Source organism: Apostichopus japonicus, chromosome 2 (genome assembly GCF_037975245.1).
Source record: "Apostichopus japonicus isolate 1M-3 chromosome 2, ASM3797524v1, whole genome shotgun sequence".
NCBI classification, from domain to species: domain Eukaryota; kingdom Metazoa; phylum Echinodermata; class Holothuroidea; order Aspidochirotida; family Stichopodidae; genus Apostichopus; species Apostichopus japonicus.
This window is the reverse complement of record NC_092562.1, coordinates 28,548,032-28,573,610: the sequence shown is the minus strand read 5'-3', so window position 1 is coordinate 28,573,610 and position 25,579 is coordinate 28,548,032. Positions and strand designations below refer to the sequence as shown.

The window sequence follows — 25,579 nt, the reverse complement described above, 5'->3', positions numbered from 1 at the left end:
ATGGAATAACATTAAATTGCCAATGTTGCCCTAAGTGCTGTTTTTATTCTATGTCGCCCTAAGTGTTGTGAAAAGAGATAAATTCACATAGGACAACTTGTATATGTGTAATTAATTACTTAGTTAATTAGATTATTTTCTATATTTATTTTACAAAGGGATTACTATCAATAGTACCCATACTGGAGTCCTAACAGTGGTCCAGTGTGATGGAATAACATTAAATTGCCAATGTTGCCCTAAGTGCTGTTTTTATTCTGTCGCCCTAAGTGTTGTGAAAAGAGATAAATTCGCATAGGACAACTTGTATATGTGTAATTAATTACTAGTTAATTAGATTATTTTCTATATTTATTTTACAAAGGGGTTACTATCAATAGTACCCATACTGGAGTCCTAACAGTGGTCCAGTGTGATGGAATAACATTAAATTGCCAATGTTGCCCTAAGTGCTGTTTTTATTCTATGTCGCCCTAAGTGTTGTGAAAAGAGATAAATTCACATAGGACAACTTGTATATGTGTAATTAATTACTTAGTTAATTAGATTATTTTCTATATTTATTTTACAAAGGGATTACTATCAATAGTACCCATACTGGAGTCCTAACAGTGGTCCAGTGTGATGGAATAACATTAAATTGCCAATGTTGCCCTAAGTGCTGTTTTTATTCTGTCGCCCTAAGTGTTGTGAAAAGAGATAAATTCGCATAGGACAACTTGTATATGTGTAATTAATTACTTAGTTAATTAGATTATTTTCTATATTTATTTTACAAAGGGGTTACTATCAATAGTACCCATACTGGAGTCCTAACAGTGGTCCAGTGTGATGGAATAACATTAAATTGCCAATGTTGCCCTAAGTGCTGTTTTTATTCTATGTCGCCCTAAGTGTTGTGAAAAGAGATAAATTCACATAGGACAACTTGTATATGTGTAATTAATTACTTAGTTAATTAGATTATTTTCTATATTTATTTTACAAAGGGATTACTATCAATAGTACCCATACTGGAGTCCTAACAGTGGTCCAGTGTGATGGAATAACATTAAATTGCCAATGTTGCCCTTAGTGCTGTTTTTATTCTATGTCGCCCTAAGTGTTGTGAAAAGAGATAAATTTACATAGGACAACTTGTATATGTGCAATTAAATAATTAATTAGTTAAATTATTTGCTATATGTATTGCGCAAAGGGATACATATAAATAATACCCATACTGGAGTCCTAACAGTGGTCCAGTTTAATGAAATATACATTAAATTGCCACTGTCACCCTAAGTGCTGTTTTTATGATATGTCGCCCTAAGTGTTGTGAAAAGAGATAAATTCACATAGGACAACTTGTATATGTGTAATTAATTACTTAGTTAATTAGATTATTTTCTATATTTATTTTACAAAGGGATTACTATCAATAGTACCCATACTGGAGTCCTAACAGTGGTCCAGTGTGATGGAATAACATTAAATTGCCAATGTTGCCCTAAGTGCTGTTTTTATTCTGTCGCCCTAAGTGTTGTGAAAAGAGATAAATTCGCATAGGACAACTTGTATATGTGTAATTAATTACTTAGTTAATTAGATTATTTTCTATATTTATTTTACAAAGGGGTTACTATCAATAGTACCCATACTGGAGTCCTAAGAGTGGTCCAGTGTGATGGAATAACATTAAATTGCCAATGTTGCCCTAAGTGCTGTTTTTATTCTATGTCGCCCTAAGTGTTGTGAAAAGAGATAAATTCACATAGGACAACTTGTATATGTGTAATTAATTACTTAGTTCATTAGATTATTTTCTATATTTATTTTACAAAGGGATTACTATCAATAGTACCCATACTGGAGTCCTAACAGTGGTCCAGTGTGATGGAATAACATTAAATTGCCAATGTTGCCCTAAGTGCTGTTTTTATTCTGTCGCCCTAAGTGTTGTGAAAAGAGATAAATTCGCATAGGACAACTTGTATATGTGTAATTAATTACTTAGTTAATTAGATTATTTTCTATATTTATTTTACAAAGGGGTTACTATCAATAGTACCCATACTGGAGTCCTAACAGTGGTCCAGTGTGATGGAATAACATTAAATTGCCAATGTTGCCCTAAGTGCTGTTTTTATTCTATGTCGCCCTAAGTGTTGTGAAAAGAGATAAATTCACATAGGACAACTTGTATATGTGTAATTAATTACTTAGTTAATTAGATTATTTTCTATATTTATTTTACAAAGGGATTACTATCAATAGTACCCATACTGGAGTCCTAACAGTGGTCCAGTGTGATGGAATAACATTAAATTGCCAATGTTGCCCTAAGTGCTGTTTTTATTCTGTCGCCCTAAGTGTTGTGGAAACAGATAAATTCGCATAGGACAACTTGTATATGTGTAATTAATTACTTAGTTAATTAGATTATTTTCTATATTTATTTTACAAAGGGGTTACTATCAATAGTACCCATACTGGAGTCCTAACAGTGGTCCAGTGTGATGGAATAACATTAAATTGCCAATGTTGCCCTAAGTGCTGTTTTTATTCTATGTCGCCCTAAGTGTTGCGAAAAGAGATAAATTCACATAGGACAACTTGTATATGTGTAATTAATTACTTAGTTAATTAGATTATTTTCTATATTTATTTTACAAAGGGATTACTATCAATAGTACCCATACTGGAGTCCTAACAGTGGTCCAGTGTGATGGAATAACATTAAATTGCCAATGTCGCCCTTAGTGCTGTTTTTATTCTATGTCGCCCTAAGTGTTGTGAAAAGAGATAAATTTACATAGGACAACTTGTATATGTGCAATTAAATAATTAATTAGTTAAATTATTTGCTATATGTATTGCGCAAAGGGATACATATAAATAATACCCATACTGGAGTCCTAACAGTGGTCCAGTTTAATGAAATATACATTAAATTGCCACTGTCACCCTAAGTGCTGTTTTTATGATATGTCGCCCTAAGTGTTGTGAAAAGAGATAAATTCACATAGGACAACTTGTATATGTGTAATTAATTACTTAGTTAATTAGATTATTTTCTATATTTATTTTACAAAGGGATTACTATCAATAGTACCCATACTGGAGTCCTAACAGTGGTCCAGTGTGATGGAATAACATTAAATTGCCAATGTTGCCCTAAGTGCTGTTTTTATTCTGTCGCCCTAAGTGTTGTGAAAAGACATAAATTCGCATAGGACAACTTGTATATGTGTAATTAATTACTTAGTTAATTAGATTATTTTCTATATTTATTTTACAAAGGGGTTACTATCAATAGTACCCATACTGGAGTCCTAACAGTGGTCCAGTGTGATGGAATAACATTAAATTGCCAATGTTGCCCTAAGTGCTGTTTTTATTCTATGTCGCCCTAAGTGTTGTGAAAAGAGATAAATTCACATAGGACAACTTGTATATGTGTAATTAATTACTTAGTTAATTAGATTATTTTCTATATTTATTTTACAAAGGGATTACTATCAATAGTACCCATACTGGAGTCCTAACAGTGGTCCAGTGTGATGGAATAACATTAAATTGCCAATGTTGCCCTAAGTGCTGTTTTTATTCTATGTCGCCCTAAGTGTTGTGAAAAGAGATAAATTCACATAGGACAACTTGTATATGTGTAATTAATTACTTAGTTAATTAGATTATTTTCTATATTTATTTTACAAAGGGATTACTATCAATAGTACCCATACTGGAGTCCTAACAGTGGTCCAGTGTGATGGAATAACATTAAATTGCCAATGTTGCCCTAAGTGCTGTTTTTATTCTGTCGCCCTAAGTGTTGTGAAAAGAGATAAATTCGCATAGGACAACTTGTATATGTGTAATTAATTACTTAGTTAATTAGATTATTTTCTATATTTATTTTACAAAGGGGTTACTATCAATAGTACCCATACTGGAGTCCTAACAGTGGTCCAGTGTGATGGAATAACATTAAATTGCCAATGTTGCCCTAAGTGCTGTTTTTATTCTATGTCGCCCTAAGTGTTGTGAAAAGAGATAAATTCACATAGGACAACTTGTATATGTGTAATTAATTACTTAGTTAATTAGATTATTTTCTATATTTATTTTACAAAGGGATTACTATCAATAGTACCCAAACTGGAGTCCTAACAGTGGTCCAGTGTGATGGAATAACATTAAATTGCCAATGTTGCCCTAAGTGCTGTTTTTATTCTGTCGCCCTAAGTGTTGTGAAAAGAGATAAATTCGCATAGGACAACTTGTATATGTGTAATTAATTACTTAGTTAATTAGATTATTTTCTATATTTATTTTACAAAGGGGTTACTATCAATAGTACCCATACTGGAGTCCTAACAGTGGTCCAGTGTGATGGAATAACATTAAATTGCCAATGTTGCCCTAAGTGCTGTTTTTATTCTATGTCGCCCTAAGTGTTGTGAAAAGAGATAAATTTACATAGGACAACTTGTATATGTGCAATGAAATAATTAATTAGTTAAATTATTTGCTATATGTATTGTGCAAAGGAAAACATATAAATAATACCCATACTGGAGTCCTAACAGTGGTCCAGTTTCATGAAATATACATTAAATTGCCACTGTCGCCCTAAGTGCTGTTTTTATGATATGTTGCCCTAAGTGTTGTGAAAAGAGCTAAATTCACATATGCCAACATGAATATGTGTTATTAATTAATTAATTAGTTAAACTACTTGGTTTATTGTCTTGCAAAGGGATTTCTATGAATAGTACCCACACTGGGGTCCTATACAGTGGTCCAGTGTGACAAAATAGTATTGTATTACATGTATATGTGTAATTAATTCCTTAATTAATTTAATTCCTTTCTAAATATATATTTCAAAGGGATTACTATAAATAGAACCCATACTGGACTCCAATGTGATGAAATTACATTAAATTGCCAATGTTGCCCTAAGTGTTATTTGATGCGATGTCGCCCAAAGTGCTGTTTCACAGTTAAATTCAGTGAGATGCACTTAGGGCGACATCTATATGTCGCCCTAAGTGTGTTTGTGCACAATTAATTGATTATTTAATTAAAATCCTTGGTATTTGTATTTTGCAAAAGGATTATTTTTAAAAGCACTCAAACTGGAGTCTTTACAATGGTCCAGTGTGAAACAATAACATTAAATTGCCAATGTTGCCCTAAGTACTCTTTTTATCCTATGTCGCCCAACGGTCTAATTTAGAGTTATATATATATATATATATATATATATATATATATATGCTTGAAGAACTAGGTAAAATCCAGTCTTTTACACCCCAAGCCAATAGTTTATTTACATTGATTAACGTTTACCCGGGCTTAGCTGTCCTAACTCCACCTCTCATGATAAACCATATATAGTATATATATATATATATATATATATATATATATATATATATATATATATATATATGCTTGAAGAACTAGGTAAAATCCAGTCTAAAACATATATTGTAGTCTATTTTTGTTAATAATGTTTTAACTTTCTCAGTTTAATCAAGTGTTGTGTCGTGTGTTGTGCGGAGAGGAGAGTTTTACTGGTTAATTTCAGAGCTGACGACTTGTGTGTATCGGCTTCTAGAAAAACGGACTCTGTTCTTAGGAGACATCTAAGAACTTTTCTTGTAGAAGGGTCCCCGTTCAGTTGGAGGATCATCTGGGACAGGCGCGGCGGAACGGAAAAATTATTGGGGGGGGGGGGCTAATGTGTGGAGACTATCAGAGCCGTATATATAGAGAGTTTGGCCAACCATGTAACCGATTTGGATTGGTCGAGAGGGAAAACGCCCACACAGGGTGGTAAAATAGGTCCACTTGAAAACTTTATAGCAGACGACACGCATACCCACAGTGTATAGACTATCGTTTGTGTACACGAAAAAAGTACGAAATTATGAAAGAAATGGTGCTGGGGATGCTGCAATCGGTCAGAACATGGATATTGTTGTTTGATTTTCCGACTGACCATAAAAGAAGAGAAATTTTTTGGAAGTAGAAAGAACAAGATGGAGATCTAATGATAAAAGTCTGTGTAGGCTAGGCCCATACTAGCCATAGGCCCTAGTGTAATACGAGTAATGTACAAGCAATGCGAGAATTTTACGTTCAGACTGGTTTCTGTAATTACATTCATGGCTATTCTCTCTCGTTTTACGATCCACAAATTCGATTTCATTATGCCAGCTCTCCTAATCATAGGCATGACAGTTTCAGTCGCACATAGTTATCCTAATTCCTAGTTATTGTATGCCTAGCCTAAAAAAGTATCCCTTTAGTTTAATGTAAAAGGGTGGGCTAGCCTCTAGGCATCACGTAAAGCCCTAATCCTTAGTTAAGCCCGAAGCATAGGTTAAGCCTGGGCTTAGTTAGACCTGGACCATTCTTGCTATTACTACAACTGTTATAGCACATTACATAATATGGCACAGTATAAGGCCCAATTAAACTAGGCCTAAGGAAAACAAAGTAGCCTAGGCCTAAACTAGTTAGGCTAGGTCTATACTCATTGGCAACTTGTGGGTTGTGTACACATACAGGCCTAATTATATAGACCCTTTTAGTATGCCATAAACATGTGCCCAAATGGTTAAATGATCTTGGTTTGTGTTAATTGTCAGCATTGGCCTAGCCTTTTTAGGCTAACATGAATTCAGCCTAATTTTTTCTTCTTCAAAAGTATAGCCTAGGCCTTGGTTTGATTTGGATGCAGTCAACTATCATTTATCAAAGTAGCAGGGGCCTAGGCTACATTTCTAAGACCACTAGGCCAAGGCTAATTATGGTATGGTTTTGTGTCGCTAGAAAATGCAGACAGTAATGAAACCTGATACCTTGTTATCTTTTATCTAGACCTGAGACGTCCACGCTGCTATGTGCACTGTGTTGTGGGTATTGACCATGATGTTTGTATTGACTGTACACTAATGTCTATTTACAGATGGTAGCAAGCTGTGTGTGTATTTTCTGGGATCAATGGTGGTGTCTAACACTTCTGTTACACCGCATTCGAAACTAGGTCAGATAACCGGCATGAGACGTTTCTTTGTGCGGGAGTCTTCACACCCTTGAAGGAGAAGTATTTATATCCCATTAATAGAGAAAGAATTATGTTTCAATTGGTAGCATGCAACTTAAAATTTTGCAAACATTAGATACAATCAAACAATAACAAGGTTCATTTACAAGGTAATCTACTGCCCTTTATTTCACATTAGTCTGTCACATCAGAAGGTCACAGCTTTCAATAATTATACAAACAAATTCCCTTGATTGGTGCTTCGTTAGATTCCTGCAATTTTCAAGTTTATCAATGTAATAAGTTCTGAATGTGGCAATGTGGAGAAGCTTTGGGATAATCTGTGGATAAGACTGCCAGACTATCAACAAGATTCCACATCCATGCAACTCCAACTGCTTCCTTCACCTCCTTGCAGATGTACCACATGTCCAAAAAAAAGTCAGCATTGGTTAATGTCATTAAAATCTGGCTTCCTCCTGAGCTGGCAAATACACATGAATTGTCAAGTACAGAGGTCAGTGTGAAACCACTGAAAGATCTTCTCAGCTTTTAAGAAAACAAAGACTTGAAGCCAAATTGATAGAGGCCAAACTGATACCATTGCACTCTCATAAGATGAAGGTATCACACACACTTCATTTTGCTTCTGCGGTGCAGTGCCTGGTAGACTGTGAGGGTCACCCAATGGATGTTTTAACAACTGCCTGGTTTATAGAGCTCTGCAACAGATAATTCATCCTGATGTCTAGTCGTCATCCTGTCATGGCCTTGAGCAAGTTGAACCCACTTCAACACAAAGCAGCTATTGAATTCTTGTCTAGGTACTGTCAAATCCACATCACCATCATTGCTGGTTCCAGTTACGCCGACCATAATAAAAGAGTACAATGAGGGTTTTTTAATTCACCCAACAGAGCTTGCATTCCAGTACCTTTGGGCAGCTGAAAAGATATTCAGAAATTGTTATATGAGTGTGTTTGTATGCATGCATATGTGTGATTTTCTTGCTTTACAGAACAGCTCCATTTTGATAAGCTATGTAACATGGAAACCTGCCAATCATATGTTTGAAATAGGACAGGCTGAAACGATTCTTAAATGAAAAGCTTAACGACTTCTTGCATTTTTATACATCACTGTTCAGGTAAGGCCAGTAAGGGCAGTATGAAGAATAAGTAACAATTAATAATTATCATTATGGCCATTTGCTGTCTGCATAATAACAAACTGAATGATGTCATCAGCCCTGTGCTCAGTTGACAACACTGACAAGAAGGCACACTATGTCAGTGTGATCCATGAAACCTTATTAAGGACATGACCGTATAGTATATATGTTAATGGAAAATACATAAGCTACGACATACACCAGTATTCAGTTGTTGCCGGTTTTTTTTTTCTTGACAGACCCATTCAATCTGTTGCACTTACTATAGCCTAGTACTACTGTACATTCCTGAGAAATTAACACCACAATATCAGTCTTAGGTTTGCCCACAGACTCCCAACTATTGCTAACTCCTACACTCAAGTATATAGTTTAGTAGAAAAAAAGACCAGGAGAGACACTCAAGTCCCCATTAAGGACCCTAAGACTATATGAGAGGAATAAAACCGGGGACATCAAATGTCATACCCAATTACAATGCTTAATGTACTCATCCAAAGTATTCTTAAACCCATTCACACTACTTGCAATTCAACCTTCTCAGGCAAACCATTCCATCCATTCACAACCCTTGTATAAGTTGTATTAGACTTTAGAGAAAAAGTTATGCCGAATATTAATCCTACTATGTAACTTATGGAGTTTAATACAATGACCTCTGGTACAACTACTTTTGGCAAACCTGAAAAGATCAGTGAAGCATAAATTTGCATTTTGTGTGTAGGCCTACTTTATTTAATTGAAGGATCTATTAATGTAGGCCTGATGCTATAGTTGTGCGTCTGTAATCTAGCCTAGCCAGGACTGTGATGTGTGCTTTTCATTTGTATGACTAAAGTAGGACTAGTAGTATGAGGCGTAAAATAAAACAAGTGTAATGACAGGTTTTCAGCTAGTTTTCTATGCATTTCAGGTGTGAAGATAAACGTAAATGTCATTAACTAACGCATACTCTAATTCATTACCTGATATCCATTTTGTTCCTCGTATGCCTGTCAAAATCTGACATTCTGAGTCGCTTCGTTTGTTCGCAACGAGCACAGTGTGCAAAGCTGCTATATATTGTGTGTGGTGTTTTTCGTGTTTCGCGCAACTGGTAACGACAACTGGACCTATTTTGATGCCCATGGTTTGCGTGTGACGACACAAATCGCCAGTTGGCCAAACTCTCTCTATATACGGCTCTGGACACTATCTAAGCGGAGCGCCACCACAGGTTAGCGCGGAGCGTACAGAAAATTTTTGAGTAAAGATACTCCCTAGATTGCAGGAAATGACCCTTTCCGGGGCCTTGCTAATTTGCAGATAAACGGAGAATAAATAGGTGTCGTCGCCATTTTGTCGGAAAATTACACCAACAGAATATAACAAATGTCAATAGGTATATATGAGAGCGCAATAAAATAGTCAAAAATCGCGAATAAGTAAAAAGTAGTGAAAAGCTGAAAAGGGCGCTAGCAGTCCATTTGAGTCCGTCAGGGGGGGGGGGCATCCGCCCCCTGACTGTATATATGGACGCTCCGCCACTAAGTAAGGGGATGTTGGAGAACTGGCTGAAATGAGGCAAGTCATTGGCCTAAGACGAAGTTGTGTTACGCTTACCGGTACTCACACTCACTGCTTCCACTTTTCACGGGGCGTGAAGACGCGGTTGGGGTGACAATGTGGTCTATAGCCAGGGGACGGGCCGAGGGTCCCCCAGCAATTACTAAAAATTTTACACCTATAGAGTATATGTGTGCATCGGACAGATCGACAAGTAAACCATGTTTCTCGATAGATAAACATGGTTTATCTGTGACAATCCATGTTTATCTGCGATAATCCATGTTTTCAAGCGATAAACATAGTTTTTCGAGCGATGACAAGGTTTTCGCCGATAAACCATGTTTATCGGTCTAGAAACATGGTTTATCGCCGATAAACCATGTTTATGTTATGTTTATGTTATCGCGTAAAAACATAGCTACGGTCCCGCACAGTCCGCATATGGACAAGTGCGGAATAATAATCGGCAACCAGTGGCGTAGCTAGGATTTTTTGAGTGGGGGGGCCATGGGGGGGCTGTTCTTTCTAGTGGGGGGGCCGGAGGTTACTATCTAAGCGGAGCGCCACCATGGTTGGCGCGGAGCGTACAGAGAAAATTTGAGATTTCAGCACCCCCCAGATCGCAGGAGATGGCACCTGTGAGGCAAAATAGCAACCAAAAAGATGTGCAACTTTGGTGACAGAAATGCAAAAAAAGTTTTTTCTCTTTCATGCTGACTGGCCTTGCCAACTCAACCAGACTTTTAACTTGAGGGAAGTTGGCATCATTTGCAGGAATTTCAGAATTCCCAATATTTTATATCTCTACCAGTAGTGGAAAATCCTGTTTCGACAGTTTCGTGGCCATAAAAAAGTTGTTTTGTGGAATATTCAATGACATATATTCATTTGACTCGAGGCAATATATGAATACCTGCAGGGGCGGCGATCTGTTTCAAATATTGGTAGGGGGGACATCTGCTTGGATGCAGGCGAATTACTGTCAAAGCGGAGCGCCACCATTGGTTGGCGCGCAGCGTACAAGAAAATTTCTGGTTTTGATAGCCCCCCAGATCACCGGAAATGGCACTTCTCGGGCTTGAAAATGACCAACCAGATGTACACTTTTGCCTGAGAACCAAGTTTTTCCTAACAGTTTTTTTTTTCATTCATAACCTTTTGTCAAGATTGTCACCAGTCACACATCATGTTCGACCTCATTGCATTTGTAGGTAATTCTACGTAACGCCCCACAATACCCGTCAGCCCCACTTTTCAAGGTTTTAAGCCCATTATTTGTTCAGAATTTGAATAATAAATTCATTTCAAAACATACCCATAATGTTGCACTAAATTTCATCTATGGACAACCAATATAGAAAACCCCCCTCAACCACTAACAGACCGGTCAAAATTGTACGGGTGTAGAGGGAAGTATACTATGATGAAGAATGTTGGTCAAGGGATTTTCGAAATTTCAGACACAGTTAAATTATTGGTGTACAAATATTAAAACCTCTTATAACGGCTATAACTTCGATATCATAGAAAATACCAAAAAAATATGCTCGAGGGGGAGGGCGGTCTCCACCCCTTCACCCCCCCTCCCTTGGCTACGCACCTGCGGTTAGAAATCTTGTAGGAAACAGGCCAAATGGAAACCCAGTGAACCAATATCGATGTGGATCCTATGTATGATTGTACGTACTTACACTCATACACAAGATGCAAACCAAATTTCATTACGGATGCGGTCCGTCTAGCTATTCATTTCGAGAAAAAAAAGTAAAAACTACTTTCGGTCATATATAGTAACAAATATGTGACACGGTTAGACAGGCGCTTTGCGAGGAATTTGCCAAGGGAGGGGCAAAGCTTGTACCCAGACTTTCTAAGCGTATCGCCACCATGAGTTGGCGCGAAGCGCAAAAGAAAATTTTGGCCGAAAATGCTTCCCAGATCGCTGGAAATGGCACTTCCCAGGCCTTGCAAGTTGCATCTAAGCATTTTCTATTTTGAAATTACTAGCGATATCATAAAAAAATACAAAACATATGCTTAAAAAAAAACTATGCCACCAAATATTGGGGGGGATATAAGATACTATATCCCCCCACCTAAAATATTGGGGGGACATGTCCCCCGTCCCCCCCCCATGATCGCCGCCCATGAATACCTGATACCTCGGCTCAGAACAAACGGAGCCAATCTTTTGATAGATTGTTGCGCTAGGTGGAAGCACTGAACATATTTTCAGCAGATATCGCTATCACGCAGCACAACAAGGTTCGTGGTGTATGGTCGCATCGACCATTGCCATGCCATGCTGTGTGACCATTCTCATGATTACTACAGATATTGTATTATTCTTATTCTGCCAGATGCAGACGAGAAAATTGTGTAACTCTATTTCCCAAATAATTGAACAAAAAATATTAGCGAATCGCACTGATGAGTGTTTTTTTTTACCCCATTCCCAGTGGGGGGGCCAGTGGGGGGGCCGGCCGATTTCATGGGGGGGCCTCGGCCCCCCCAGGCCCCCCCGTAGCTACGCCACTGTCGGCAACGCACAGGCTTAGTTATAGTACACCGTCATCGATCTGACACGGTCGTAAATCAACCTGTTCTAGACTGTACAATTATCCTGCGTAGCTTCTTAACACCATTAGGCTCTTTGTATAAACACTGTGTGGATATGTTCATGTCTACAGTGTAGTTCATCTTACAGCGTTCACACAAAGACCCTCATGCTAAGAAAAAATATGTGGCAGGCGTTGCAAACTACAGTAATTGGTAAAAAGAGGTCATATTACGACCAATTGCAGGTTGATTTTGTTATCTCAAGAAACTTTTCCATTATAGCATGATATGCAACTAACAAGGCCTGGGAAGTGCCATTTCCAGCAATGTGGGAGCAATTTTCGGCCTAAATTTTCTTATACTCTTCGCGCCAACTCATGGTGTCGCTACGCTTAGGTGGTTTACGTACAAGCTTGGTCCCTTCCTTGGCAAATTCCTCGCTACGCAACCTGTCTAACCGTGTCACAATTTGTTTCTAAATATCACCAAAAAACATCAAAGACTTTCACCAAAAGTTGTTTTGACTTTTCGAAATGAATTAGCTAGACGGACCGCATCCGTAATGAAATTTGGATTGCCGATAAAAAAGGAAAATATAGGGCTGTAGCAACCAGTATATATGTATATATACAAAATACCATGAAGCGTGCGAACAATTTTGGGGATGAAAGATGCTACCCGCCGGCACCCAAGCCAATTCCCCCCCCCCCCCCCCAATATTTGAAACAAATCGCCGCCCGTGTATACAGAAGACCGTTAAAGTTATAGGAAACAGCCATTGAGCATAATAGGAACTCGTTTATAACTCTATGGAAATAGCCTAACTGCATAATGTAAAGGCTTACAATAGTCCAATGGCTAAACAAAGTCAAACCTGTTTTGGCATTGTATTTTCTAGATTGTTTGTAAAGCGCACAGATGCATCGCGCGTATAGTGCGCTATATAAGATTTTATTTACATTACAGTACAAAAATTCCGCAGTAAGCTGGAAAGTCTGTGTATGAAATTGTCAACAGAGGGTTGGGAATTTGATACTCTCTGCTCTCTACGCGGCAAAGGCGCTAACACAGAATTTATCAGGAGATACAACCTGGTGCACACCATGAACAGTTTCACATCGGTAACAGGGGCCATATTTCGTTGTTCCTAATTATGGAAAGGACCGGGCCCATACGAAGTTTGCGTACGGCTTGCCCACATCCGGCTTCGGAACTAAAGATTTATCATATATATACTAACATAACATGTAGAGTTTTGGAAGTAGTTCCGGTAAATTTTCATCAGTCGCCAAATAGAAAAACATGATTTATTGCCGATAAACATGCCGATATCTGCCGATAACCATGGTTTTTCGGTGAAAAACCATGTTTATCGGTCGATAAACATGGTTTTTCGGTCGATAAACATGGTTTTTCTAGTGATAAACATGGTTTATCGGTCGATAATCATGGTTTTTCGACCGAAAATCCATGTTTCTTGATTTATTGAGCATTTGGCTTGCCATATACGTTTGCGTCTTTTCAGAAGGTCAATCATTTTCTTCTTTCTGTGAGTTCAGTGTTCATTGTTGGGGGTTTGGGCTATCTAAGGACGATTGGCAGTGTTTGGTAATGATATGTTGATGAGACGGATGGAGGTGATGTGTAGTACTCGGTTCCACTCTCTCTGTAGCCCTGGAGGGAGTGTTCCTACGCAGGGGCGGCGATTTGTTTCAAATATATATTTTTTTTTTGAGGGGGGGGGGGGGGCATTTGCTTGGGTGCATCCCTAACATTGTTCGCGCCCTTCGTGATATTTTGTATATTAATATCTAAGCGGGGAGCCACCCTCGGTTGGCGCGCAGCGTACAAGAAAATTTCTGGTTTTGATAGCCCCCCCCCCCCCAGATCACCGGAAATGGCACTTCTCTGGCTTGAAAATGACCAACCAGATGTACACTTTTGCCTGAGAACCAAGTTTTTCCCAATAGCTTTTTTTCTATCATCCATAACCCTTTTCAAGACTGTCACCAGTCACACATCCTGTTCGACCTCATCGCATCTCCTGTGGCTCATTGCGTTTGTAGGTAACACTACGTAACGGCCCACAATACCCGTCAGCCCCACTTTTCAAGGTTTTAAGCCCATTATTTGTTCAGAATTTAAAAATAAATTCCCTTCAAAACATGCCCATAATGTTGCACAAAATATCATCTATGGACAACCAATATAGAAAAAAAAAACTTCAATCCCTAACAGACTGGTAAAAATTGCACGAGTAGAGGGAAATATGATGAAGAATGTTGGTCAGGAAATTTTCGAAATTCAGAAACAGTTTATTTATTGGTGTACAAATATTGAAACCTCTTATAACGGCTACTATAAACTATAAAACTTCGATATCTTAAAAAATAATTACAAAAATATGCTCAAGGGAGGGGGGGGGGCGGTCTGCCCCTTCGCTACGCGCCTGTGGTTAGAAATCTTGTAGGAAACAGGCCAAATGGAAACCCATTGAACCCATATCGATGTGCATCATGTGCTTCCTTCACTTCATATATTATCCACTACTATACTTCATGTTACTTGTTATTTGTAAACGTTTAAATGCATGTTGTGAAAAACAAATAAATGAAATGATTGTACGTAAATAATTACACTTATACACAAGAGATGTAAAGACATTATGATAGTAATCATGTGTGACAACATGCTATACGGTCACAAGTCACAAAAAGACCACGAAGAGTCATTTACCTCATGCAGCATGTCTTGGATGAAGTTTTAGCCACCGCCAAATATGATTTGGATAAATATTCTCACGCATTATTTTCTATTTATAGCCACACAAAAATACTATGCCACCAAGTATTGGGGGATATTAGATACTATATCCCCCACCTAAAATATTAAGGGGACATGTCCCCCCCCCCCCCCCCATGATCGCCGCCCATGTTCCTACGTGTTGGTTGTTGTGTAACCTGTAGACCTGAGGTAATAATGCGGAGAGAGAGAGAAGAACTGGTAGCCTCAAAGATGGAAAGAATAACGCTGAGATATCTGCATCAGTCATTTTCTGAGCTTCTGAAATAAAAGATAGTGGTGAGACATGGTGAAAACAGCGGGATGAGTTAATGATGCAAATGAAAAGTAAATGAAATGTATTGTAAGTACTCTGTGAAGAATTAACTGAATTAAAGGAGCATGATGTTTTGTATGTATGTATATGTATTATGTGATCTTCCCGCAAGCAGGAACTCGCGAAAGAAGCCATGGAGGCTGTAGACTCGCAAGCTGACCGAAGCCAATCTCTCGGCACACATCCATTTAACGTCCATGTCGGGAAGTTGTTATTGAACAACACCCTTGCCAGACGACACACATTGCTGTCGGCGGAGAATCGAACCGGGAATCTCATGACATGGGAGACGCCGGCTTAACCACGTTATACCGTCTTATTCTTAACGAAAGCTGTAAAAGCAATTCTGTGGTGACATATATCTGACCAGTGCGAAAACGACAGATCGAGCTTTGCTCTAGCGACTTTGGAAATTTACAAATTTAGTTTGAAAGTCAATAAAACAAATACTTGTGGTACGCCTTAGTTACAATGGCCGACGAGACCAAATCTCAAGTGTCCAAGGTAGCCAGTATCCTTCTCTCCCACCCGCGATTTTTTTTTCCCCAAACAGGTTTGCAATTACGGAGTTTTCAGCCAATCAGATTGCTCGTGATGTTAGCATCAATATTAACATCGCTTGGAAGTTCGAAGACATATACTGAGTTACACACTGACTCTTGATTAAGTATAGTTAAGGGGTTTCCCTTCAAACGCTCTAACTTTACTTGTAATGCTTGGATTACATGTTGACCTCACTTATGATACATACGCTACATTCTTTTTGGTTCGTGTTTACGTTATCCACGATTCGTGAGCCGTTCTATTGAAATCAGAATTTGTTTCGTGTAAAGGGTAGGCCTACACTAAAAGCAAAATTCACGACGCGAGTTCACGAGTCTTGAATGAATATACGCAAAACAGTATAGTGTATAGTATGATATTTCCTTCACTGCACTGTGTACAGAGTTATAATACATATAGGCCTAGAGCGCATGTGTGATGTACCCTGTACTAGAGACCTACTATAGGGTCTCTACCCTGTACGAAACTTTCACTGTGCGATGTTATCGATTAATGCCTTCACAGAAACTTCGATCAAAGTAGATCATACAATACTAGTGTGCTAAATACGTCTAAACCAATTCCAAACATATCTAAATATATGTACGGAAAGCTACAGGTAATTTCGAACGGGTATATCTTCGTTGCAACAAATGGCTGCAGAACCTCGAAGTGAAGGTTTCTATGGTGATGACGTAACTTTCCGACCAATCATGTACGACTATTTACGCACATTTGCAAACCTGTTTGGGGAAAAAAATTCGCCCCCCCCCCTAGACCGGGATGCATACATCAGAAAGTGCTCTAGTTAGTGTTTTTTGTGACCACCGAGCGACAACTACCTGATTTTTTGTACAATGATGGAGTAAAATATGAATAATAACCACACAAACTCGTCAAGCGTGAAAGTTGCACATTAATTAGTAATCATAGTTTTAATTAATCATAATTGTGTTTGTCGCCCTCTTGCATCCAAATAGAGAAAATAAGCTCAATGCGTGTGTGGATTTCTACTGTTCTTTTTTGGGGGGAGGTGAATATTGTGATGTGCAGGATGTTGAACTATGTTATTTACATGTTAGGAATAAAGTGTGAACTTAGCTTTACGTCCTATTCGATGGATGTTTTTTTTTTTTTTTTTTTTTTTTTTGGGGGGGGGGGGGTTATTGCAAATGTTTTTCCTATTTTAACTTAAGAAGGAATATTTATACCAATACTTATGATGATTATGCTGATACTGATCTGATAATAATAAATGATAATACTACATGAACTACTATTTTTAATAATACAAACAATAAAGATATTGATAATGAACCTGAAAGTGACATTCATGATAAATTATATAGATCTTGATTTTATTATAATTAGCGAAGTAATTTTGATTAATATTAGAATAATTACTTTAACTATCGTTGCTATGTGTTTATACAAGTATGCTCATCACAACTTTTTCTTTCCTTGCCTCTCTGATCCTCTTTTCCAAAGTATCCTTCATCCACATTTTTCTCTCATGTCAACCCCCCTCCCCCTCCCTCCACCTCTCTCTCCACCCACCTCTCTCTCTCCACCTCTCTCTCTCTCTCTCTCTCTACCTCCCTCTTTGTTTCTTTAATCTCTATCTCAATCTTCTTTTCTCGCCTTCAACCCCCTTCCTGCAACATCTCTACAAATCGCAGACAAATAATTTTGACTGAATGACAAAAAGTATCCAAACAAGTACAAAAGCATCATCATATTCAAATTGTATAATATTGATAACATTATTGTTTTCATAACTTGCATATATGGCACATAAGAAATGCATGTAGTTATTGTTTTTACATTTTCAACTTTTCTTCATGGCTGAGGTTTGAGGACAGAACATTCCAACATTCAGTTCTAAACGAGCACTGTAAAAAACGTTTATCTGTAATCACTTCTACAAGTCGTTAGAAAAATGACAAACTATTCTTGCTGCCTACATCGCAAGTGATCTTGAAACATAAATATAAAACAAGTGAATTGGTTTTCTGTTAATACACCTCGAAATATAAGAATTCTCTACCAAGTGACATACTATTCTTGCAGTGCATCGCAAGTGATTTTGAAACATAAATATAAAACAAGTGAATTGGTGTTCTGTTTATACAGCTCGAAATACATCTATAAGAATTAACCACTTCTACATGTCGTTGGAAAAATGACAAACTATTCTTGCTGCCTACATCGCAAGTGATTCTGAAACATAAATATATAACAAGTGAATTGGTTTTCTGTTAATACAACTCGAAATATAAGAATTCTCTACCAAGTGACATACTATTGATACTTGAATATTAAACAAGTTCTGTTAATACAGCTCGAAATAAAAAAATTCCCTTTAACCTCCACAAGCTATTGGAAAAGTGACATACTATTTGTGCACTACAATGTACATCCCAAGTAATGTTTATACATGAATATGATATATAAGTGTTTATACAGCTCAAATTGTGGGTGGAGTGAGATTAAGAATCCAAATGTTGTTGGTCCATCCATAACGCTTGCAAAACATTGAATGACTTTGAGATCGTTTGCCCGTTTTGTAAACAAACTTGGATGGTAGATGCTCTACAGTGACCTGAATGAACTCATTGTTATTTCGGGGTCACAGGTAACTTAATTATGCCAGAGGTCAAACAAGTTCAGACCAGAACAAATTTACATTACTGTGAATGAATGAGTCTAGATACATAAGCTTTCAGACATTCAGTCTTCATCTTCATTGTCTGTATCTTCCTCATCCATATTGTGCCCTGCTTGAGCTGAATTTTGACAATTGATGCACCTGCACAGATCGGTGCAGGTTATGTTGTGCTGTCGACTTGAACATCGACCCTTTCCTGCAGCTTTATAGGGTTCTTCTTCATCAGCTTCTGTGAAGGTAGAAAAAGTACAAAGCTTTGCCTCAATACTGAAATATACTGAAATATACAAAGACACTATATTTATTTCAAATGAACATCATTCAACTGATACCCTGTATTTTACATCCAAAGAATGCTAAAGCATAGAAAATATATTTTTTGCAATTTGTTATCATTGTTAAACTTATGACCACTATATAGTTACATTTGCTGCTGTTAAATAATATTAACAGCTGTGCTCCATGGTGTAATCTTTATATCATAAAAAAATGTAACTTTCAATTTAATAGGAATGAAGTAACATAATATGAACAATTTTACAAAGTAAACTAAGCTGTGCTATAAGATATATACCAAAAATATTACCTTTCGATATCTGTGCTTTCTTCGCCTTGTCCTTGGCTCGCCTGATGGAAGTGAGATTACAGAAGTGCCGGTAACAATCTACGTGGTATCCTGCCCTCCCTTGTCGTTTTCTATGTAAATAATCAGGACACATCAATGAATTATAATTTTTTCCATTAAGCATTAACAATACTGTGCTTATGAACAGCTCTAATTTGAAATCCCTATCAAGATTACAATACCAATTTTCTACTGAAATATATTTTCCATTATGTTATGCCCTCCTCATTCGTCTTGAGCACCGACTACCTTACCTTTTTAAGTACGAGATAAGAATAGATCAAGACTTCAAAAACTCAAATTTCCTAGCTTAACTTAACTTAAGCTTACAAGTTACACAATCATACAATGTTGGCTCTGTTATAATATTGTGTTACTTTAAATTTTAGGGGAAGTTAAAATGAATCAATTTGAACTCACCCAATTAAGATAATTAGCTGGCATAGGTCGAAAAGATTCTGAAAACTGGAGTAACCGTGGATCAAATTTAACACAGTCCCGAAATATCCGCAGAAAAGAATAAATGATATATAAAAGTTCCGTAAGGACAAATCTCCATAGAAAAGAATAATGGTATATAAAAGTTCCGAACTGTATAGCTAAATCTCCATAGAAATAATAAAACGATGGATAAGAGTAATCCGACGAACACGCGAAACAGTGAAATTTTCGGCTGAGCTGAGCGACTACCAACGTAGGTGTTTACTCAGTGCTAGCGAGGCGGCGAGTGTCGTGGAACATAAGAAACAAAATAAACTAAACGAGGAAAACGTTGCTTCAACGATTCTCCCACGTTTTCGCGACGATTAAACAAAGGAAACGCTTGTTTAATGAAACTTGCTTCCGGAGAATCGTCGTAGCGACGATTCGGCCGCAAAATAGGGGGCGTAACAGCCGATGGCGAACCCGCTACAAAATCAAATCAAAATTCAAAAAGAGAAAAATCCTTCAAGCCAAAAGTTGATAAAGTCAACATCATTCAACATGAATTGAAAACAATCAGCATACTTTAACTAGTAGACTAGTAGTAGTAGTAGTACTACTACTACTCTGCCAAGTACTTCTGCACAGCTGGCAGCCACACATAACCATATCAGGAGAGATCTAGACCTTAGAGTTAGACCAACTTTTTGTGTAGGAAGTGAACATTCAATCATAGATTGACTCACTATTGTCTGAGTCTGACATTTTTCATTAGATGCATATTTATAATTTATATTTTACTCATAGAGTCATAAATCCCCATAATATTAATAATTTTTATATGCAATTTGCAATTCAGATACAACTTATGACACCTAAATTGCAGTAAAACACAATAAATTTCACATCTAGACATTCATACCCCATGCCATGCCCATACTACTTTTACTAGCCTACCAGTGCGTATACATCGTCAAATTTAAGTCCGTCTGCTGTGGTTGCGATGACACTTTCCGGACGATTCTCTAACTCTTTCCATAGGGTGGAACACTCTAAAAACTTGTTGAAGCTTTTCTCTGAAAAGGGAATAACTCTTCCATGGGTTTCGATTACATGCATGAAACAGTAAGACGAAGTTTTTCCTTCAGAATCATCAGCTTCCGATGACATTGATGACGACGTGTACGCGTCCATCTTGTACAGTGAAGGTGAAATGCAATGAGCGATGCGATTGGTCAAGAGAGGATTCCCCTTCCAAATGTGGGTGAAACGCGCAAGCTGGTTGGCTCACAATCATGGTGAAAAAATAAATATTTTTCTCGGTTTTTTTCAAATTACTATAAAATGCGCAACTTTTACGCTTGACGAGTTTGAGGCAAGACTTCTATAATATTTCTACATAATATCTGAGCATATATAGGCCATCAGCTGAAGGTCGAATTTCGCTTGTTTCGTTCCAGCAACTGCGGGTCTAAAATTTCTCTACAGCATTGAATACATAAATTAACTAAGATTAATGATCCAAAAGTTCTCCATGTACTTTCCTGCAGTTTTTTTGCAATTCCGCTCGAAAGATCGAACTATATTTTTATTGCGTATGTTAAGAAACCTGCCGTTTTACGTTCAAAAGTTGTGCGCCAGTGAGATATCTGTACCATGTGATATGAATTGTCCAATGAGCCATGAGTTCTGTGTGCAATCTTTGTAGAAAACAACAAACATGGCGGCTCCCACGGGCGCTAGTCAGTCTCCGACACACGGAAATCTACAGTGCTCAGTGCACATTGAATCTGTAAAATTTGAAGCAGTCAAGGCACTGACGAATAAACGATGGACTAAAGTTACTTCCTGCGCTGAAGATTGGCTTAATCTCAGCGGCGGAGACAGTGATATCGCCGTACTACTGATTACTCCATGGCCTACTACGATCAAGCGTGCGTTCAACAGCATAGTATGATGGGGTTCCACGATAAGTGTTACAGGCGGTTCATTGATAGCAAGCACATTGCTGCAAGAAAACGGGCAGTTCCAGAGGAGACCCCATATGATTTTAAACGAAGAATTGACGGAAAAGATCGAGGAAACCAAGCAGAAGCTCTGGTGTATTGCCTGTTCAATTTATTATATGTGGGAAAAGAAACAATACATTACTCGGCGTTGCAAACGGGTGCAGGACAAGCTGCAGCAGGCAGAGACTTTCGATGGAGGTAAGCATACTACACGACTCTACTTGTACTTCTGTGTCATAGTTGAAGTGTTAAGAGAAGTTGCATAATGCAAGATCAGTAGCTCTTGAGGGATAGAATCCAAGTCAAAGGGCACAGTGTTGGACCTGAACATAATATAATTAGTGGCATGGTCATCTGATTTGTTTTGTTATAAGGTGGTAGGAACGGAAATTTGTTTCAAATTCTCCATCTGGGGCACTAGCCTAAGTGTTAAATACAGGCTTCATAGTTTTCTTACTGTGGCCCTTTATTTGAATGATAGAGATATTATATTAGTTAGAAAAATAAGTGTAACAAAGGTGCAATAAGGTTAGGTTTGCAAGGTCTTATGGTCAGCCTGTCTTGCTTTACCAAAATGAACAAGTATCTGTCTCCTTTATTATTAGTAACAGATATAATCTACCATTGTATAATTTAAACCATAACATTTAGAGATAATGTACTGTACTGTCAAAAAAAGCCTATTTTAATTCTTTTTTGCATGACACTGGTTTGCAAAATTTGAATGTGTCTTTGTTTGTCCATAGAAGATGAGCAGATCACATGGTATATAAATAAAATTGTCTTAGTTCTTATTTGTTCAAACTTACATTTTGATCAACAGAAAATGCAAAACAATTTGCTTTTTTTATTTCATTTTATAAAAGTATTGCTTCGACAAGCAGCAGAGCGGAAAAAAGATGAGCCCAGATTTTATGAATATTAGAGGAAAAGACCGTGTTGCCATTGAAGTGAGGTAGCACTCTCTATGTTGAAGAAACTAGATACAATTCTTGACAAGGAAGACATACAGATCTTGAAAGGTATTCAATGTGTGGTTCATTGAGTGTTCAGGGGTGGATCTAGGACTTTTGGATATGGGGGTCCTCCCCCAAGGAAAATTAAAAAATTCTCTAAACGCTTTGAGATGCAATATCAGGTTAATCTTTCCATTGAAATTATTAAAGTAATTTGCAACATATTTCTAGCTGAATTGTGATTATATTGGTACCCCATCATAAAATGTGAGACTCAAAAATATCCAATTTCATGGTACAAGGTGTTCTGTTCATCTCCTCCTCAGAGCAGAGTTTACCACCAACAAAAGATGCTCTGATCCAGCATGTTAAGCGCTGCACCAACCAGGCTGCTATTCACAGTAGGGCATTGCAGCAAAGGATTAATGCACTCTCACCAGAGGGACATGGATGGAAACTTGAAAATGATGACCTTATAATCACTTGGATGACGAAGCCACCTGACCCAGATGTTTTGCTTCAGTGTGTCAGCAGTAGCTGTAGAGTCGGCAAATGTCTTAAAGGAAGATGTTCCTGAATGAATGCACAACTACCGTGTACAGACCTATGTAAATATAGAAATTGCAGCAACTTCCAAGAAGATGTTGAGATTGTTGATGCAGGGGAAGATGATTTGGAGGATGAACTGTGATGTTGTTAAATCTTGATATCTTTGTCTGAAATTTTAATCAAGTTTGAAGTTTGTGAAGAGGGTTAACTTTTTCAAAGTCATGTTGTCATTATTTTGTTCCCCAGAGTTTAAAGGAACCAGAAAACATGATCTTATTCATATATTCATTTTAGCTATTAGTAGTTTTACGTAGATTACCCTACCTACCATACACCTTATGATAAATATCCACATTTTCTTCAAATCACACTTTTTTTGCTGAGAGGGGAGGGGAGGAGGGTGTTATGGGCATGCTTTACCTCTTGCATATTCACAACTACATTTACTGAAGACGATGACGCAAATACCGCGTCCTGAAACCAGTCAGAGGTTTATATACTGTTGTTGAGGAACCATCGCCCCTGACCCTGTTCCAATATCACGGTTCTTTATTGTTTTGCCGTAACATTTCGTTGCATGTTTTGTTCATATTGTTAACACGTTTTGTGCATCTGTTCAAGTTTTGACTGAAGGATATTCAAGTCTTTAGTGACTTTTATTTCATCTAATTATCTTCACCTCTACTACGGAATGGACTTTCCCTTTTCCATACCATATCTGACTTCCATGCAGTGAATTGAAGTGGATCCTGTTATAACTAGTACAACTGTCCTTGGATGAACTTTTAATCACTTATTAATTCCTCGCCGAGCCTTTTGATGAAGAACCTGTATCTTGAATCATCGCAAAGGCCCAGCTCTACTACACCATTGAGTGTATCGACCCAGGGGCTTAAGTTAACTGTCTGCATTATTCACTTATTTGTACCATTCACCTTTATTATTCATATTATTTGTAGAATATAGAACTATTATTATTCAAAATACCATTCGAAACCTTGTCGATCTTTTCTTTTATACGTTAACTCCCTTGGAAACACTTTTTGCAGGAATACGAATTATAAACATGTCGTTTCCGTAACATGGAGAAAGTACCTAGTTTTGCAGAAGACTGTAGAAAGAGTACTAAGGTAACGGATATATACCGACTAACTTTATTTCACATCTACGATATGCCATGATGTCTTAGTGTGCCAACTTATATATTGATTTATACAAAAGAAATAACTCACTGACTGGTCTTGGGGCATTGGCACATCTCACTGTAACTAGGGATTTAGCTACATGTAAAGTAGAGGGGGAGGGGGTCACATGTGTAAAACAGTTTGGATGGGGAGTGTAACAATTATGGAGAGGAACTTTTCATTATATGTGTATATTTACGCATACATGCACAGACGAAATGCATTCATAACATAGGGGGAAAATCTAAAAATATTTGATTTATTACAAAGCATTATATCTGAGTTTATTAAAAGTGGTACATTTTTATAATTAAAACCCTTAAGTTATAATGTGCAAAAATTGTATTTCATATTTCAAAGTTGAAAATGTGATTTTTTACCATTTTGGCGAAAATGGAGGGGGGGGGGGGGGGAGGAGGGCACAACTTGTAATGCCTGAAAACAACCCTCACTGACCCTTAGACCAGAATCCTCTTCCACCATTCTTGTAACCCTGACCCAACTATTATACAAAAAAATATATATCAGTCGTAATTAAACATATAAGAAAAGAGTGGTATGTATGCACCACTGTACCAAATCTAACGTTAGCACATGTGTTCCTAATACATAGCATCGTAGCATGTAATGTCTACATAACATACCCAATTTCAAGGGTGCGTTACAAAAATACTGCAGGAAATTTTTTGGAGAACTTTTGATATAATGTTTGTGATGCATTAAACTACCCAAAAATGCATTAAAAGTCTAGACCCGGTGTTGCTGGAACGAAACTGATTTTACAGCCACATTTTGAGCTTCAGCTGATGGCCTAATAAGGTAGTTGTCTGATGGTGGTCACAAGAAGTCGACTTTTGGGGCCTTGCATCCCGACCTACCCGCCCCCAATAAAAGAAAAGAAAAGGATACATGATTTGGTTGACAGTGCCAGACGGCAAGAGTGTACGGGACGCGTGATTTTTTTTCCCCAGGATGGTTGTGGGTAATTACCATAAAGGAGGCGTGTCTCAATCAGTGCACATGTGCAGTAGGCCTACTTCAGGAAAGTTTGGTATGACCTATGCACTGTACTATTGTTACAAATACATTACTGCTATATAAATACTGTACTGCAATTGTTACAAATACCGTACCATGCTTCGTACATCACACAAAAACTTGGATATCGCGTGCATGCACTGTAC

At 37.6% G+C, this 25,579-nt stretch overlaps 3 long non-coding RNA genes across 4 annotated transcripts; 1 reads left to right on the top strand and 2 right to left on the bottom strand.

The window, feature by feature from the left end:
• Positions 1–7,204: 7,204 nt before the first annotated feature.
• LOC139973079 (uncharacterized) lies at positions 7,205–9,956 on the bottom strand. Its single transcript, XR_011795139.1, has 2 exons — positions 9,179–9,956; positions 7,205–7,986 (listed from the first exon to the last, which is right to left on the bottom strand). It is a non-coding gene; the product is annotated as an uncharacterized lncRNA (long non-coding RNA).
• Positions 9,957–17,602: 7,646 nt separating this feature from the next.
• On the bottom strand, positions 17,603–20,182 carry LOC139973077 (uncharacterized). The gene is made up of 3 exons (XR_011795138.1): positions 19,695–20,182; positions 19,236–19,345; positions 17,603–18,878 (listed from the first exon to the last, which is right to left on the bottom strand). It is a non-coding gene; the product is annotated as an uncharacterized lncRNA (long non-coding RNA).
• Positions 20,183–21,506: 1,324 nt separating this feature from the next.
• On the top strand, positions 21,507–25,208 carry LOC139954714 (uncharacterized). 2 transcript variants are annotated; one of them, XR_011788172.1, is made up of 3 exons: positions 21,507–21,904; positions 22,573–22,728; positions 22,994–25,208. It is a non-coding gene; the product is annotated as an uncharacterized lncRNA (long non-coding RNA). The 2 variants fall into 2 exon arrangements; XR_011788171.1 differs by having other exon boundaries at positions 22,989–25,208.
• Positions 25,209–25,579: the final 371 nt, after the last annotated feature.